The 13,716-nt window shown below is 46.0% G+C and overlaps 1 non-coding gene across 1 annotated transcript; it reads left to right on the forward strand.

Annotated features, from left to right (window-relative positions):
• The first annotated feature begins 13,307 nt into the window (after positions 1 to 13,307).
• LOC120965697 (small nucleolar RNA Z247) lies at positions 13,308 to 13,446 on the forward strand. The gene has a single exon (XR_005758725.1). It is a non-coding gene; the product is annotated as a small nucleolar RNA Z247 (small nucleolar RNA).
• The last annotated feature ends 270 nt before the right edge of the window (positions 13,447 to 13,716 follow it).

Below are 13,716 nucleotides of genomic sequence, written 5' to 3' on the forward strand. Positions count from 1 at the left end.
ACATAGCGATGTGAACTATATTATTGACTCTAGTAAAACCCTTTGGGTATTAGTCACATGGCGATGTGAACTAATCACTTGGTGATGTGAACTATTGGTGTTAAACACATGGCGATGTGAACTAGATTATTGACTCTAGTGCAGGTGGGAGACTGAAGGAAATATGCTCTAGAGGCAATAATAAAGTTTTTATTTATATTTCCTTATATCATGATAAATGTTTATTATTCATGCTAGAATTGTATTAACCGGAAACTTAGTACATGTGTGAATACATAGACAAACAGAGTGTCCCTAGTATGCCTCTACTTGACTAGCTCGTTAATCAAAGATGGTTAAGTTTCCTAGCCATAGACATGTGTTATCATTTGATGAACGGGATCACATCATTAGAGAATGATGTGATGGACAAGACCCATCCGTTAGCTTAGCATAATGATCGTTAAGTTTTGTTGATATTGCTTTCTTCATGACTTATACATATTCCTTTGACTACGAGATTATGCAACTCCCGAATACCGGAGGAACACCTTGTGTGCTATCAAACGTCACAACGTAACTGGGTGATTATAAAGATGCTCTACAGGTGTCTCTGATGGTGTTTGTTGAGTTGGCATAGATCGAGCTTAGGATATGTCACCCCGTGTATTGGAGAGGTATCTCTGGGCCCTCTCGGTAATGCACACCACTATGAGCCTTGCAAGCAATGTGACTAATGAGTTAGTCACGGGATGATGCATTACGGAACGAGTAAAGAGACTTGCCCGTAACGAGATTGAACTAGGTATGATGATACCGACGATCGAATCTCGGGCAAGTAACATACCGATGACAAAGGGAACAAAGTATGTTGTTATGCGGTTTGACCGATAAAGATCTTCGTAGAATATGTAAGAGACAATGTGAGCATCCATGTGTCCGCTATTGGTTATTGACCGGAGATGTGTCTCGGTCATGTCTACATAGTTCTCAAACCCATAGGGTCCGCACGCTTAACGTTCGATGAGGATTCGTATTATGAGTTTATGTGATTTGATGTACCGAAGGTTGTTCGGAGTCCCGGATGAGATCACGGACATGACGAGGAGTCTCTAAATGGCCGAGACATAAAGATTCATATATTGGAAGGCTACATTCGGAAACCGGAATGGTTCGGGTCGTTTCGGAGTACCGGGGGTTACCGGAACCCCCCACGCCCCGCGGGAAGTTATTGGGCCTCATGGGCCGAGTGGTGGAAGAGAGGAGGCAGGCCAAGGTGTGGCGCGCGCCCCCTAGCCCAAACCAAATTGGACTAGGGCTAGGGGGGCAGCCCCCCTTTCCTTCTCTTCTCCCTCTCCTTCCCCCCTTCTCCTTGTGGAAGTAGGAAAGCGGGGGGGGGGGGGTCCTACTTGGAGTAGGACACCCCCCCCCCTTGGTCGCGCCTCCTCCTAGCCGGCCTCCTCCTCCCTCCATCCTTTATATACGTGGGGAGGATGGCACCCAAAGGCATAACAGACAATCTCTTAGCCGTGTGTGGTGCCCCCCTCCACAGTTTTACACCTCGGTCATATCGTCGTAGTGCTTAGGATAAGCCCTGCGCCGGTAACATCAACATCACCGTCACCACACCGTCGTGCTGACGGAACTCTCCCTCGGCCTCAGCTAGATCAAGAGTTCGAGGGACGTCACCGAGCTGAACGTGTGCAGATCACGGAGGTGCCGTGCGTTCGGTACTTGATCGGTTGGATCGTGAAGACGTTCGATTACATCAACCGCGTTATTAACGCTTCCGCTTTTGGTCTACGAGGGTACGTGGACACACTCTCCCCGCTCGTTGCTATGCTTCTCCTAGATAGATCTTGCGTGATCGTAGGAAAATTTTAAAATACTACGTTCCCCAACAAGACAGACTCAAACCATATCTAAGAACGAGATTTCATATTGTCCGTAGATGCTCTTTACTTTTTTTTCCTTCGGCCTACACACATACATGCACAACCTATTTAAAATTGTGCAAACAGTGTTCAATAACAGTTTCAAGTATACCCATGAAAATGTCGAAAATTTAGTTCACCTTCCTTCATTAGATGCAAATGGATTCATAATTCAGTAATTAAATTATCGATATCTCACTAAACAAAGGAGCGTATTTACATTTCATTAAGTAAAATAACAAACACTTGTGTGCTTTGGATGCAGAGTGTCGTGGAATTGTCACGGCAGATGTCCTTGGTGTGAGGACTTAGTCGCGAGGCCAACGCATCTATGTGGTAGCTTGAGAGGGGTTGGGCGGAATCGAGAGACGCAACATAAGACAGGGATTTAGACAGCTTCGGGCCCCGGGAAACATCATCCGGTAACAACCCTACATGCTGTTTGAGGCTAGGTCTCATTATGATCACGGGAGAGTCGCCGGGAACCGGCTCTTGGTGTCTATCCCTAGAGATTGTTTCTTCTTGCTTGTCCCTCTTTGGGGAGCCCTGCCCCTCCTTATATAAGTTGAAGGGGCGGGTTACATGTGGAGTCCTATTAGGATTAGGACTAGTCTACCTTCTAATACAAACCGGATACAAGTCCGGGTCTTAACTCCTTGTAAGGTAAATATTCCTTATGCCTTTCCTTATAAACCGGCCCACCATAGCATGAACCGGCCTTCCATAAACCGCCTTCTGGGCCACTGGGTCTTGTCATTCCTCTGACCCGCTCGCCGGGTCACCCATGAGTTGCCAGGCTCGGGCGGGTCACTTAGTGAGTCGCCATGTCCGGCCGGGTTATACTTCCGGCCGGGTTACACCGCGGGGTATATCCCCGACATTAGCCCCAGTTTAATTTGGATTTATCCATGTTAAACTAATCTGCAACATAAACACAAGAACAAATTTGGCGGGTTGTGCTCCGCTTTAAATATTCTTAAACGGGCGCTTGATCATCTTTAATTCCTTGTCATTTCTTCCTTCTGAAAAATCCGAGTCAATATACCAGCTTCATAATCAATTTGCTTGCAGAAGATATTTTGTAAATAAAGAATCCATTTGAATCGGCCTTCAATGCTCTGATTCGACAAAAATATTGGTCTTCAAATATTCAACTGATATCAGCCGGTTTGAAAATGTAGAACTTTCCGGTTTATCATTGCCAAAATTGCCGGTTTGTAAATATTGATGGCACCGAGTCATAATTGTTGCCGACGCCGGGTCATAATTGTTGATGACGCCGGGCTATGATTGTTGCAGACACCAGGTCATAATGATTGGTGACGCCAGGTAAATCTGATGTGCTCAAAACTGAGAATTCGGAAGTATTTCTCCTTATATCCGTGTTACCTGTAGCCCCCAAGTGACGGGTTGTCATGCTTGCATCAACCTGGGACTTGTAATTGTCTTATGCTCACAAAACTTCAACCGGTGTAGCCTCCAAGGGCCGGGTCATTATGCAATAATGAGCAGGGACTTTGTAGATGTAGACTTGAGCAGCAACATGTAGCCCCCAAGGGCCGGCTCAGTAAGATAATATTGAGTTGGGACTTTATATATATTTCCTTGAAAAGAATACCATATGCTGTAATCCTCTCCATGGGGCCCAAACCTACGTCCATAAGGTTAAGAGCTTTGTACTCTTCCAACTGAGTAGTGGACCTTTCAAAATAATGGATTTAAACTTGTGTACCTTGAATTGTTGACAGGAGCAATTGGTAGCCCCCAAGGGCCGGCTCATTACAATGTGATGAGTCGGGTCTTCAATAAGGCCAGTAAAAATGACTTTGCATTAGCCCCCAAGTGCCATGGTGCATGCTGGCAGTGACATGGGACTTGCATATTTGATGTAATCTCAACTTTGAATAATGTAGCCTCCAAGTGCCGGGTCGTAAGCCTGCAGCGACTCGGGACTATTCCTTCCATTGTAGAATAAATCATATCCATTGATAAAATAATAGCCATTGCGCCAAAGCGACTTTGAATACCTCATCTGCTGATAAGTCAATCTGGAGTTTAAATACCCGGCGGCTCTTGGCCGATGGCGATTTAATACGCCTCCATTGTAATCCGGAATTTGTACAACCCGGCGGCTTATAGCCTTTGAGAAAATCAAGAATTGATAACCCTTTTGAGACACCAATTTCAATCTATGATGATGGGCTTGAATTTAATCATTTATGTAAGTCATAGCTCTGTAAATCTTGCAGAGTTTAAACAACATATGCCCTGGCGACTTAACGTCAAAAACCGGGGCGGGTAACCAACCAAATGTAGTCTTATCCTGCACATAATTAGATCACAAGATCCCTTGGCGGTTTACCGCAGGGCTGGTCATAATATCTCACGTATAACCATTGATGTGTAACAAGGAGTCACAGATAAGCCTGTTATGAATCATAACTTTGAAACATAACTATAATAATAATATTATACCTGTGATATTGAATTTTCACTGCAGGTTTATGTAACCTGTGCAGCAAGGGTGATAACCCAATCTTTAGAAGCAAAAACTTCCAAATGTTTACGATTGTCACATGCTGGCGACTTATCGTCCAAAGTCGAGCCGGGTTAAATAGAAGTTACTCATATATGCTTCAGATATGAACAAAAGGTCTCAAAAACCCAAAAGACTGCGTTCAAAAAACTTAATCCAGACAAAAAGAAAATCAAGGCTTCTGATTCGAATACGATCAGTAAACCGTTCCAAAGGGGTTAAGCTAGGATTCGAATACGATCATGTAGCCCCCAGTGGCTTTGGCGTTGCCGATCAAGAGGGTACCGACAGCTATGTTCTCTTTGGTTCGAATACGACCTATGTTTGAACAGGAAGCCCTCAAATGACCTTGAGAGTTGTTTAACGACGCTGATTCGAATACGATCCACGTCGGACCCAAAAGGGGTTGAGCTATGATTCGAATGCGATCAAGAAGCCCCCTAGTGAGTTTGGCAGTGTGCCGATCAAAAGGGTATCGACAGCTATGTTCTCTTTGGTTTGAATACGACCTATGTTTGAACAGGAAGCCCCCTAGTGATCATGAGAATATTTAACGACTCTGATTCGAATACGATCAGGGTCACACCAAAAGGGTTAAGCTAAATTCGAATACGATCAGCTCCCAATGGTCATTAAAGCAGGGTACCTATGTTTAGGTTGTGCTTTGTAACAGACTCTTTTTGGTCCCTTTAATTTTTCCTGAGAACTCGAACTTTTGCGAGAGATAAATTCTTTTTGAACCAGAAAACCGGATATTGAAAGCTTCAAAGCTTTGTGATAAACAAATTTACCTTGAACCGGATTTGAGAGCTTCAAAACTTTGTGGCAGATAAATTTCCCTTGAACCGGATTTTAAACCGGATATTTAAGAGCTTCAATGCTTTGTGGAAGATGTCAAGTCTCTTGAGCCAGATCTAAACCGGAATCCTTCTTTTTAAGCCGGAAATTTTCTGACGGCCTTTAAACTTTTTACCAATATGGCGGTAGCCTCCGGGACCGGGTTATTTTCCCCTCCAATGACCTGGAGTTCTTGAATGCATTGAAACCGACCAATGCTACCGAGTCATATCATTGTAGCCCCCGAGTCTCAAGACGACTCGAGGAGTTGGCTTTGAGATTCTCCATATTGATCATAGCATAAGGTGTATATCATTGGTATTGATAGCGCGATGTGAATCCACAGAAGGTTGAAGTGACTGCGGCGGGTTATAAATGATCCCGTATGAGCCGTGTCAGCAACTCGGCCAATGGTTCCTTCCTACTGGATGTTTTAAAGTTAACCAAACTGCAGTGGCGGCGACTTGTGCGCCTGCCCATTGAACCATCCAGTGCAGACGGCGGCTGATAATACATGATAATTCGCCTCCAATTTGTTGAAAGAAAACCGGGCTTCCCAAGCAGTGACTCGCTTATATTCAATAAACAGCTCATGCATACAGGTGCGGCCCAGTGTGTTTATATAGACCAACCCGCGAGAGACGGATGGTAAAGACGACCGTTGCATCAGAGGCGGCACAGACAGATGATCCGGCCGTGGTGTTGTAAGCCGGCCCGGACGGACGAATCGATCGCCGGCGCGGTAAGCCGCGCGGATGGGCGAGTCAACCACGTTGTGTTGATGTAGTGAACAATTGTCCTGTATCAAAAACCTTGCAAGCCAGAGTAATTGCTCTTTTTAAAGAAAACAATATATAATATATAAAAATTTACTGGATTGATTTCACCTGATATGTCAGGCCAGAAATTATCCACCGCGGAGTTGATGATCATCACGGTGAAGCTGAAACCAACCACGGCCGAGTCGGCCGCGGGAGCAGACAGATGAGCCGGCCGCGGCGTTGTAAGCCGGTGCGGTCGGGCGAGTCAATTGCAGGAGCGGCAAGCGACGCGGACGCCGAGTCGGCCGCGGGGGCGGACGGGTAAGTTGTCCGTCACATTGTAAGCCGGTCGCAGACATGTGAGCCGGCCGCGAGGGTGGACAGGCAGGTCGTCCATGGCATTGTAAGGCGGCGCGGATGGGCGAGTCGGCTGGCGCGTTGATGTAGACCGGACCGCAAGGGTGGCGGCTTGCGCCACCTGTAAAGGCGTCGGCGGCTCCATGCGCGATCGTGGAGATGGCAACTGGTAGCCCAAGGTGCGGCAATTGTCCTGTATAAACAATATCGCAGACCAAGTAATTGTTTTTTGACAAAAACAATATATGCTAAAAAATAGGTTTAGATGAATAGCACCTGATTCCTTTAAAAGGCCGAACATAACCCGCCATGAAGTTGATGATCACTAGGTGAAACTGAAATCATTCACGGGTGAGTCGGCCGCGGGAGCAAACCGATGAGCCCGCCGCGGCATTGTAAGCCAGCGCGGACAGGCAAGTTGTCCTCCGCATTGTAAGGCGGCACAGACGGGTGAACCGGCCACGACTCTGTAAGCTGGTGCGGCAGTCCGTTGAATAAGGACGACCACCTGTGCCGAATGATGTTGGCACGCCTCCATCTCCGTGGCGTAATACCACTTTGTAATGGATAATTCTCCTGCATATAAAATACAGCAGGGCAAAGTAATTTTGTTCGGATAAAATAATATGTGCTTAAAAATAAATAAAATAAATAGCACCTGATTCGTCCAGACGACAGATGATCTTTAGCTGGCGGTTTACAGTGGCCCCCCTCTGCGCGGTCTACCACGGCGGAGATGGCAGCAAAGCCGGTAACTCGGCGCTGACGCTGCCGAGAAGGCCCCTGGCGAAGGTGGCTTAGGAGCAGGAGTCGGCCGTAGCAGCGCGAGGTAGCGATGAGGCGGAGCCTCTTGGCCACGGCGACTTACGGCGACAGAGGGAATCCAAGGTGCATCGGGGCGGGTCGCAGCCTACGCGGACAGAGCACAGAGCGGGGCGGCAGTCGACTGGGGAAACCGTGAGGCGAGGCGGGGCGCCGGGCCGTCTCGGGACAGCGCAGGCACGGACGCAGTCCAGCGACCACTTGGCACAGGAACGGATGACGCGAGGCAGTGGCTTGATGCGAGGTCCTCGTCCGAGTTGTTGTTGGATTTGCACCTCGTGCCTTCCAGATCGTGGCCTTCCCTTTTTTCTGTAATACCTGGTATTTTGACCTTTGACCACTTACATATTAGCAATACTTAGTTCCACGTTGATTTTGACGGATCGTCCTTATATGCTGATGTGGGCGTGGAAGATCATGCGGCGGCTGCTCCCTTTTTTTTTAATCAGATCTTTCTTTCATAGCAAGTCGGTGCTCTAGTATTAGCACACCACGTGATTGACCCCAACACAGCTTGAGATCAGGCTCCACGTACCCTGGCCGGCTGGCTCGAAACTTCATCTAGTAAGCCTCAGATACGATAGTAATCGGACACCGCAACAGTACACATCGAAACTATAGCAGATTTTTCAGGCCTCGAGCTGGCAACCTGCAACTTCTGACTTCTCTTAATCGAAGATCTCGTGTCTGCCATTGCTGTGACCACTTCTCGATGATGTAGATCCTTAAAAAACGGTTCTTCTTATCCGAAAAAATTGCGAACTTCTCGATCCCTAAGAAGGATCCCTCCAAGAACTCACACCACCGTGCGCGAGCCTCACGATGGGCGCCAACTGTCGTGGAATTGTCACGGCAGATGTCCTTGGTGTGAGGACTTAGTCGCGAGGCCAACGCATCTATGTGGTAGCTTGAGAGGGGTTGGGCGGAATGGAGAGACGCAACATAAGACAGGGATTTAGATAGCTTCAGGCCCCGGGAAACATCATCCGGTAACAACCCTACATGCTGTTTGAGGCTAGGTCTCATTATGATCACGGGAGAGTCGCCGGGAACCGGCTCTCGGTGTCTAGCCCTAGAGATCGTTTCTTCTTGCTTGTCCCTCTTTGGGGAGCCCTGCCCCTCCTTATATAAGTTGAAGGGGCGGGTTCATGTGGAGTCCTATTAGGATTAGGACTAGTCTACCTTCTAATACAAACCGGATACAAATCCGGGTCTTAACTCCTTGTAAGGTGAATATTCCTTACGCCTTTCCTTATAAACCGGCCCACCATAGCATGAACCGGCCTTCCATAAACCGCCTTCTGGGCCACTGGGTCTTATCGTTCCTCTGACCCGCTCGCCGGGTCACCCATGAGTCGCCAGGCTCGGGCGGGTCACTTAGTGAGTCACCAAGTCCGGCCGGGTTATACTTCCGGCCGGGTTACACCGCGGGGTATATCCCCGACACAGAGTCTACAATGTAGTAAAGCTCTTCCTTTTCTAAAAAAAGAAGATATGCATTATTGTAAAGGATGTTCAAAACATGTGTTGACATTATCTAGCTTCATTTAACTCCTTTCATGCTGAATACTTCCGTCACACAACCTTCGAGCTTCGGAAAGTTATACCGCAAGGTGTGTGCAAATAAAAGAACATATATGTAAAAAAAGGAAAATTAAGTGGCACCAGGAAGATATATTTGGGTCTTATGTTATCTCTACGGGAAATTTGTTTGCAGAAGATGCCTAGCTTCAAGCACGCTAAACATACATGAAAGAATTTAACATGGACTATACAGTACAAGAAATTTATTTTCCTACACGGGGTTATCTTTGGACATGATACTTCCAAGTAGTACCCTTCACTTGGTTTTCTAGTTTTTTCCTTTGCCATTAATTACAGGGAAGAGTTTTTCTTTTCGAAGAATTTATTGGTTAGTGGGCAGAGAAAGATTGAGCATCACTGTTACTGCAGTACAGGGGTATTCATCTCCCAGGTGTCAATCTTATGATAATGATAGTCACCTCAGATGTTACAATCTACATTTCCCTTATGTGAATGATGAATGTAGCCTCGTTCTCGTTTCCCTTTCCCTTTCCCTCGTTCTCATGGCTGCGCTTAACTATTGGGTTTTTGTATATGTTGATATATGAGGAATTGAAGTAGATCAACTACCCACAAGTACAAGTGCTGGCCCATAATTACAACACATGTTCCACATGTATCGAGAACAAAGCGCTGAGGTTCCATCACCCCACTATGACTTACTGTTCACTCCCATGTTTCATCGCGCAGTAGGTGTGTGCTTAACTGATATGAAGACCTATACCAATAACTATGCACCTCTCTATCTACTAATACCATAGTCCCTAGCATGCAACAGATCAAGATGCTCTTTCAAATTCTCATGTTTTTGGAGTTAGTTGTGAAGGGTAGGCCGGGAAGAGGAAGAATGAGAGGGTCCAAGAGTAGTATGAATGGGAACATTGAGGAAAACAAGAGCTTTCTAGATTTCATCTCCTAAGGAATTAGAGATCTAGTTCTGTGTTTTTCCAATGCCTCCCATTCCTATTGTTCTTGGGTGCTCCTTCCCCTTCCCTATTGGCTTGCATATTTATCTTAAATAATAGGGGAACCAAATAGTCTGTGTATAAATTTAGATGCAAAGACTTTGATAATAGGCAAGGAAGAGGAAGAATAGAGGGTCTAAGAGTTGTAGGAATGGGATCATGGAGAAAAGAAAAAGTGATTTGTTTCTTACTCCCCTCCGTCCGGGTTTATTAGCCTAAAGACAACTTCTCTTAGACCAAGACACATAGTAATTTGCTTACATTAATTTTTCCATTCCACTCCCAATGCACTCTCTCACATGCATGCATCCAATAAAAAAGCACGCATGATGTGTATTAATTTCTCAGCCATGATACCAACAACAATGGCTTTCAATGCAACCAATGAAATGGTTGCATGCATGCACCTTTCCAAAGCGAGGCCTTATAAAAAGGGACATGCTTGTGATGCTGAGAGGCCTAATAAACCTAGACGGAGGGAGTACCTCTTAACACTGGATGTGGAAACTTGGCTTCAATTTCTCGAAAAACCTCCCCTTCCTCTTCCTTTTGCTTGCAACAGTGTAGAAATATTAGTGTTCATTTGGATCTTCATGCACTTGATGTGATACTGATAACATGCTTTTCTTTCCTTAGTGTGCCTGATCCAAAGCTACGATGGTGGCATCACCTTAATGAGGTTTCTTTCATATCACAGTGACATGAAATGTTTAAATTTGACAGTATATACTCATATCCACAACAAGGCATAAGCATAACTGTGAGGTATTAAGATAGTCCATGGAATAGGCATATCAATAAAAAATAGTTTATAATAACATACTTACCTCTTTCTTTTATTATGACGATATGCATGACCATATTTGGCCAGTCTGTGACTGGTTAAAAACATTATTCCTAACAATAACAGTTGGAGTAGAGGGACTAGTGCATCATGGCTTGTAAAAGTAACTACCAACTAAGACAATTTGGGACATGACACACATATCATGAACTACCAAAAAATGTAATTGTGTGATGGTCTGAACAAAGTTTGCATGTGTCTACATATGTCAAGTTTAATACCCCAAGCCATAAACACTATGTTTATTTGTAATACCTCATCAAGTCAAAAAGTATCCGCTCTAAGGTATGTGAGTGATATTTACAGTCAGTAGTTTGCTTTCATATTTTGATAATGGCATTTCTAATATTCTTGTTGGTCTTCTTTTATGAGCCAGAAACAATCTTTGAAATCTTAACTGATACTGAAATTTGAATGGCAGAAAATATTGGTTTGCCATGACAATTCATACAAAGGCAACTCTCCTTGTTGTAAACTATGAAGAAATACTTCTTGAGAAGCTACCAAAATAAAGTAAGTGAGCGCTGTCTTTCCCAAGTTTCATGTTTTATCATTAGTACTGAATGACAACGATAGAATAATGGAATATATACTTGACATTGTTCAGTCACATTTCTTGGACTGAAATATTCATGGATCTAACGAAGGTGATTGTATTGGATTATGACATGGTTATTCAATGTGGTATAACGTTCTTGTGAAATCTTGATATGGGGACAAGGTAAATGGTGTTGTTGAATTTTATGATATAAGACTGGCTCAAGTTAGGAATCTCATGGGTAAGAAGAGGAAGTATGATCCTAAAGCATGTGTATGGATGTCTTGAGTGAATGTGATTAATTCGGAACATGGAGGGATCATAAAGTAGTTGAGAAATACCTGGTGCTCCTTACAAGTTGGTATAATTCTTCTTTATTTCTTGCACTACTGGAATTTTCATATACGCCGGGTGCCAGGCTCTTGGCCGTGAGCCAAATCACAGACTCTCGGCAAAGTAGTAGATGCCGAGAGGAGCTCTCGGCAAAAGGCACAACTCGGCAAACACATGATATTGCCGAGAGTAGACCTCAGCAAAAAGGGAACACTTGGCAAAGGCACAATTTGCCGAGAGCCGATCAGTTGCCGCACGGCAAAGTCTGGCCACGTGGCACGGTGACTTCTTTGCCGAGAGTGGCTCTTAGCAAAGATCTGGCATGCGGCAAACTTTAGTCCCACCTTGCCAAGGGACAAGCAACAGGACCCGGCACTCGGCATAGGGTACGATTCCAGTAGTCTTGATACTCAGTCGTAACGATTAATGGCTGAACCCCGATGCTCCGGGGTGGACGAAGAGGTGATGTCATCATTTGAAATTTAGCTGACCCTCGAAGCAGTAGATTACGCCCAAGCTGATGCAGAGAATATATGTAAATTGATTCAAATATTATGATACTGTAGGTGTGTGATGTTTTATTTTACCGCTGCATGTGCCATCACAAAATAAACTGATTTTGACAATGTGTCAACTGAAATCGTTGTGCTAACATTTTCAGGTTGAGTCTGACGGACATTTCGCTAGGAATCTACAAGATCTACAATGGAATAGGTATGCTGGGTGAATGCAATTGGTTTCTTGCAACTCTATTTGCTCACACTTAAGAAAGATGGATAAACTATCTATGTAATTACAGAAATCGATGGCTAATTTCTAGATGTGGCATTGGTGGTGCCAACAGAATGCTTTCGACGAACGGTACATAAATTCGGTCTAGCGTCGCTCAATGTTTGTGTTCAGTGGATAGAATGGTTAGGAGGTTGATTCGGCACTTTACGATTAATTGGAGTCGTATAAACAAATAGTTTTCTAACGCTAACCTGTTGTTTTCAGGATATGAAGGTATGCTCATGGCTCTGCCGTAGATGCTGAAGGGTCGAAAGATGATGCCCCTGTTAAATGATAGGCTTGTAGAGATTGTATAGGCTAGTATTTTGTGACATGTTGTCACGTCTTTTGTATACGTGCGTGTAATCTTGAGCGGCAGGTTGTTAGCTAGGATAGGTTTATCTTTGTGTAGCTTGGAGCAGAGGCCAAGCCTAGTAACAACCTGCGCCTCCTCTTGTAATCTGTCATCTCTATATAACACGTACGCGTCCCTGCCTAACAGCATACGCTTCCACAATCTTCTTTCTTTCATGGTAATCAAAGCTATCCTCGAGCTCATCCATGGCGACGTCTTCAAGTTCCTTCCTCTCCTCGCCATTCGCTCACGCCGCCACAGAGAAGCTTACCAAGGGCAACCAAGCCCTGCGGCGAGCGACCGTGCTCTCTGCCATACGGGGAGCCCAGATGGCGAAGTACCTCGACGTTGAACAGCCGCCACCGCCCATGCAGATCGATGTGACCTCCTCCGATGGCAAGACCATGGCGAAGGCGCCGAACCCTGACTTCCAAACCTGGTATGCGCAAGACCAACAAGTCTTCTTCTATCTTCTGACGACCCTTCCTCGTGAGATAGCCATCCAGGTTGCATCCTATCACACCTCGGTGGAGCTCTGGAACACGGTCGAAGGGATGCTCGCATCTCGCACTCGACCGAGGCCACAAACGTCCGCATCTCCCTCGCCAATCTGCAGAAGGGCAACCTATCCATCACCGACTACGTCGGGAAGGTCAGAACCCTCTGCGACGAGCTGATCGCCGTGGGGAAGAGGGTGGACGAGGAAGACATTGTCTCCCACATCCTAGCCGGACTCGATGAAGATTTTGATCCAGTGGTCTCTGCCATGTGCTCCAGGGTGGAGCCAGTTACTGTAGCCGAGCTTTTCTTGCAGCTGCTCGGCTTCGAGAGGAGGCTGAATCTTCGTGGCGGCGGGTCGCAGTCCTCCACCAACAGTGCCACCCGAGGCCGCAAGCAAGGCGGCAGAGGTGGTGACCGCGGCCTCAGACAAGCCGGCAATGGTGGTGATCGCGGCGGCCGTGGCTATTCCAATCCAGGAGGCCGTGGCGGTGGCGGTCACAGCGGCAACAACGGCGGCAGCAGCAGGGGCAACTACAACAACCATGCCTCCGCTCCTAGGGTACAGTGCCAGATCTGCGGGAAGATGGGCCATCCGGCAT

This window comes from Aegilops tauschii, chromosome 5, assembly GCF_002575655.3.
Source record: "Aegilops tauschii subsp. strangulata cultivar AL8/78 chromosome 5, Aet v6.0, whole genome shotgun sequence".
NCBI classification, from domain to species: Eukaryota; Viridiplantae; Streptophyta; class Magnoliopsida; order Poales; family Poaceae; genus Aegilops; species Aegilops tauschii.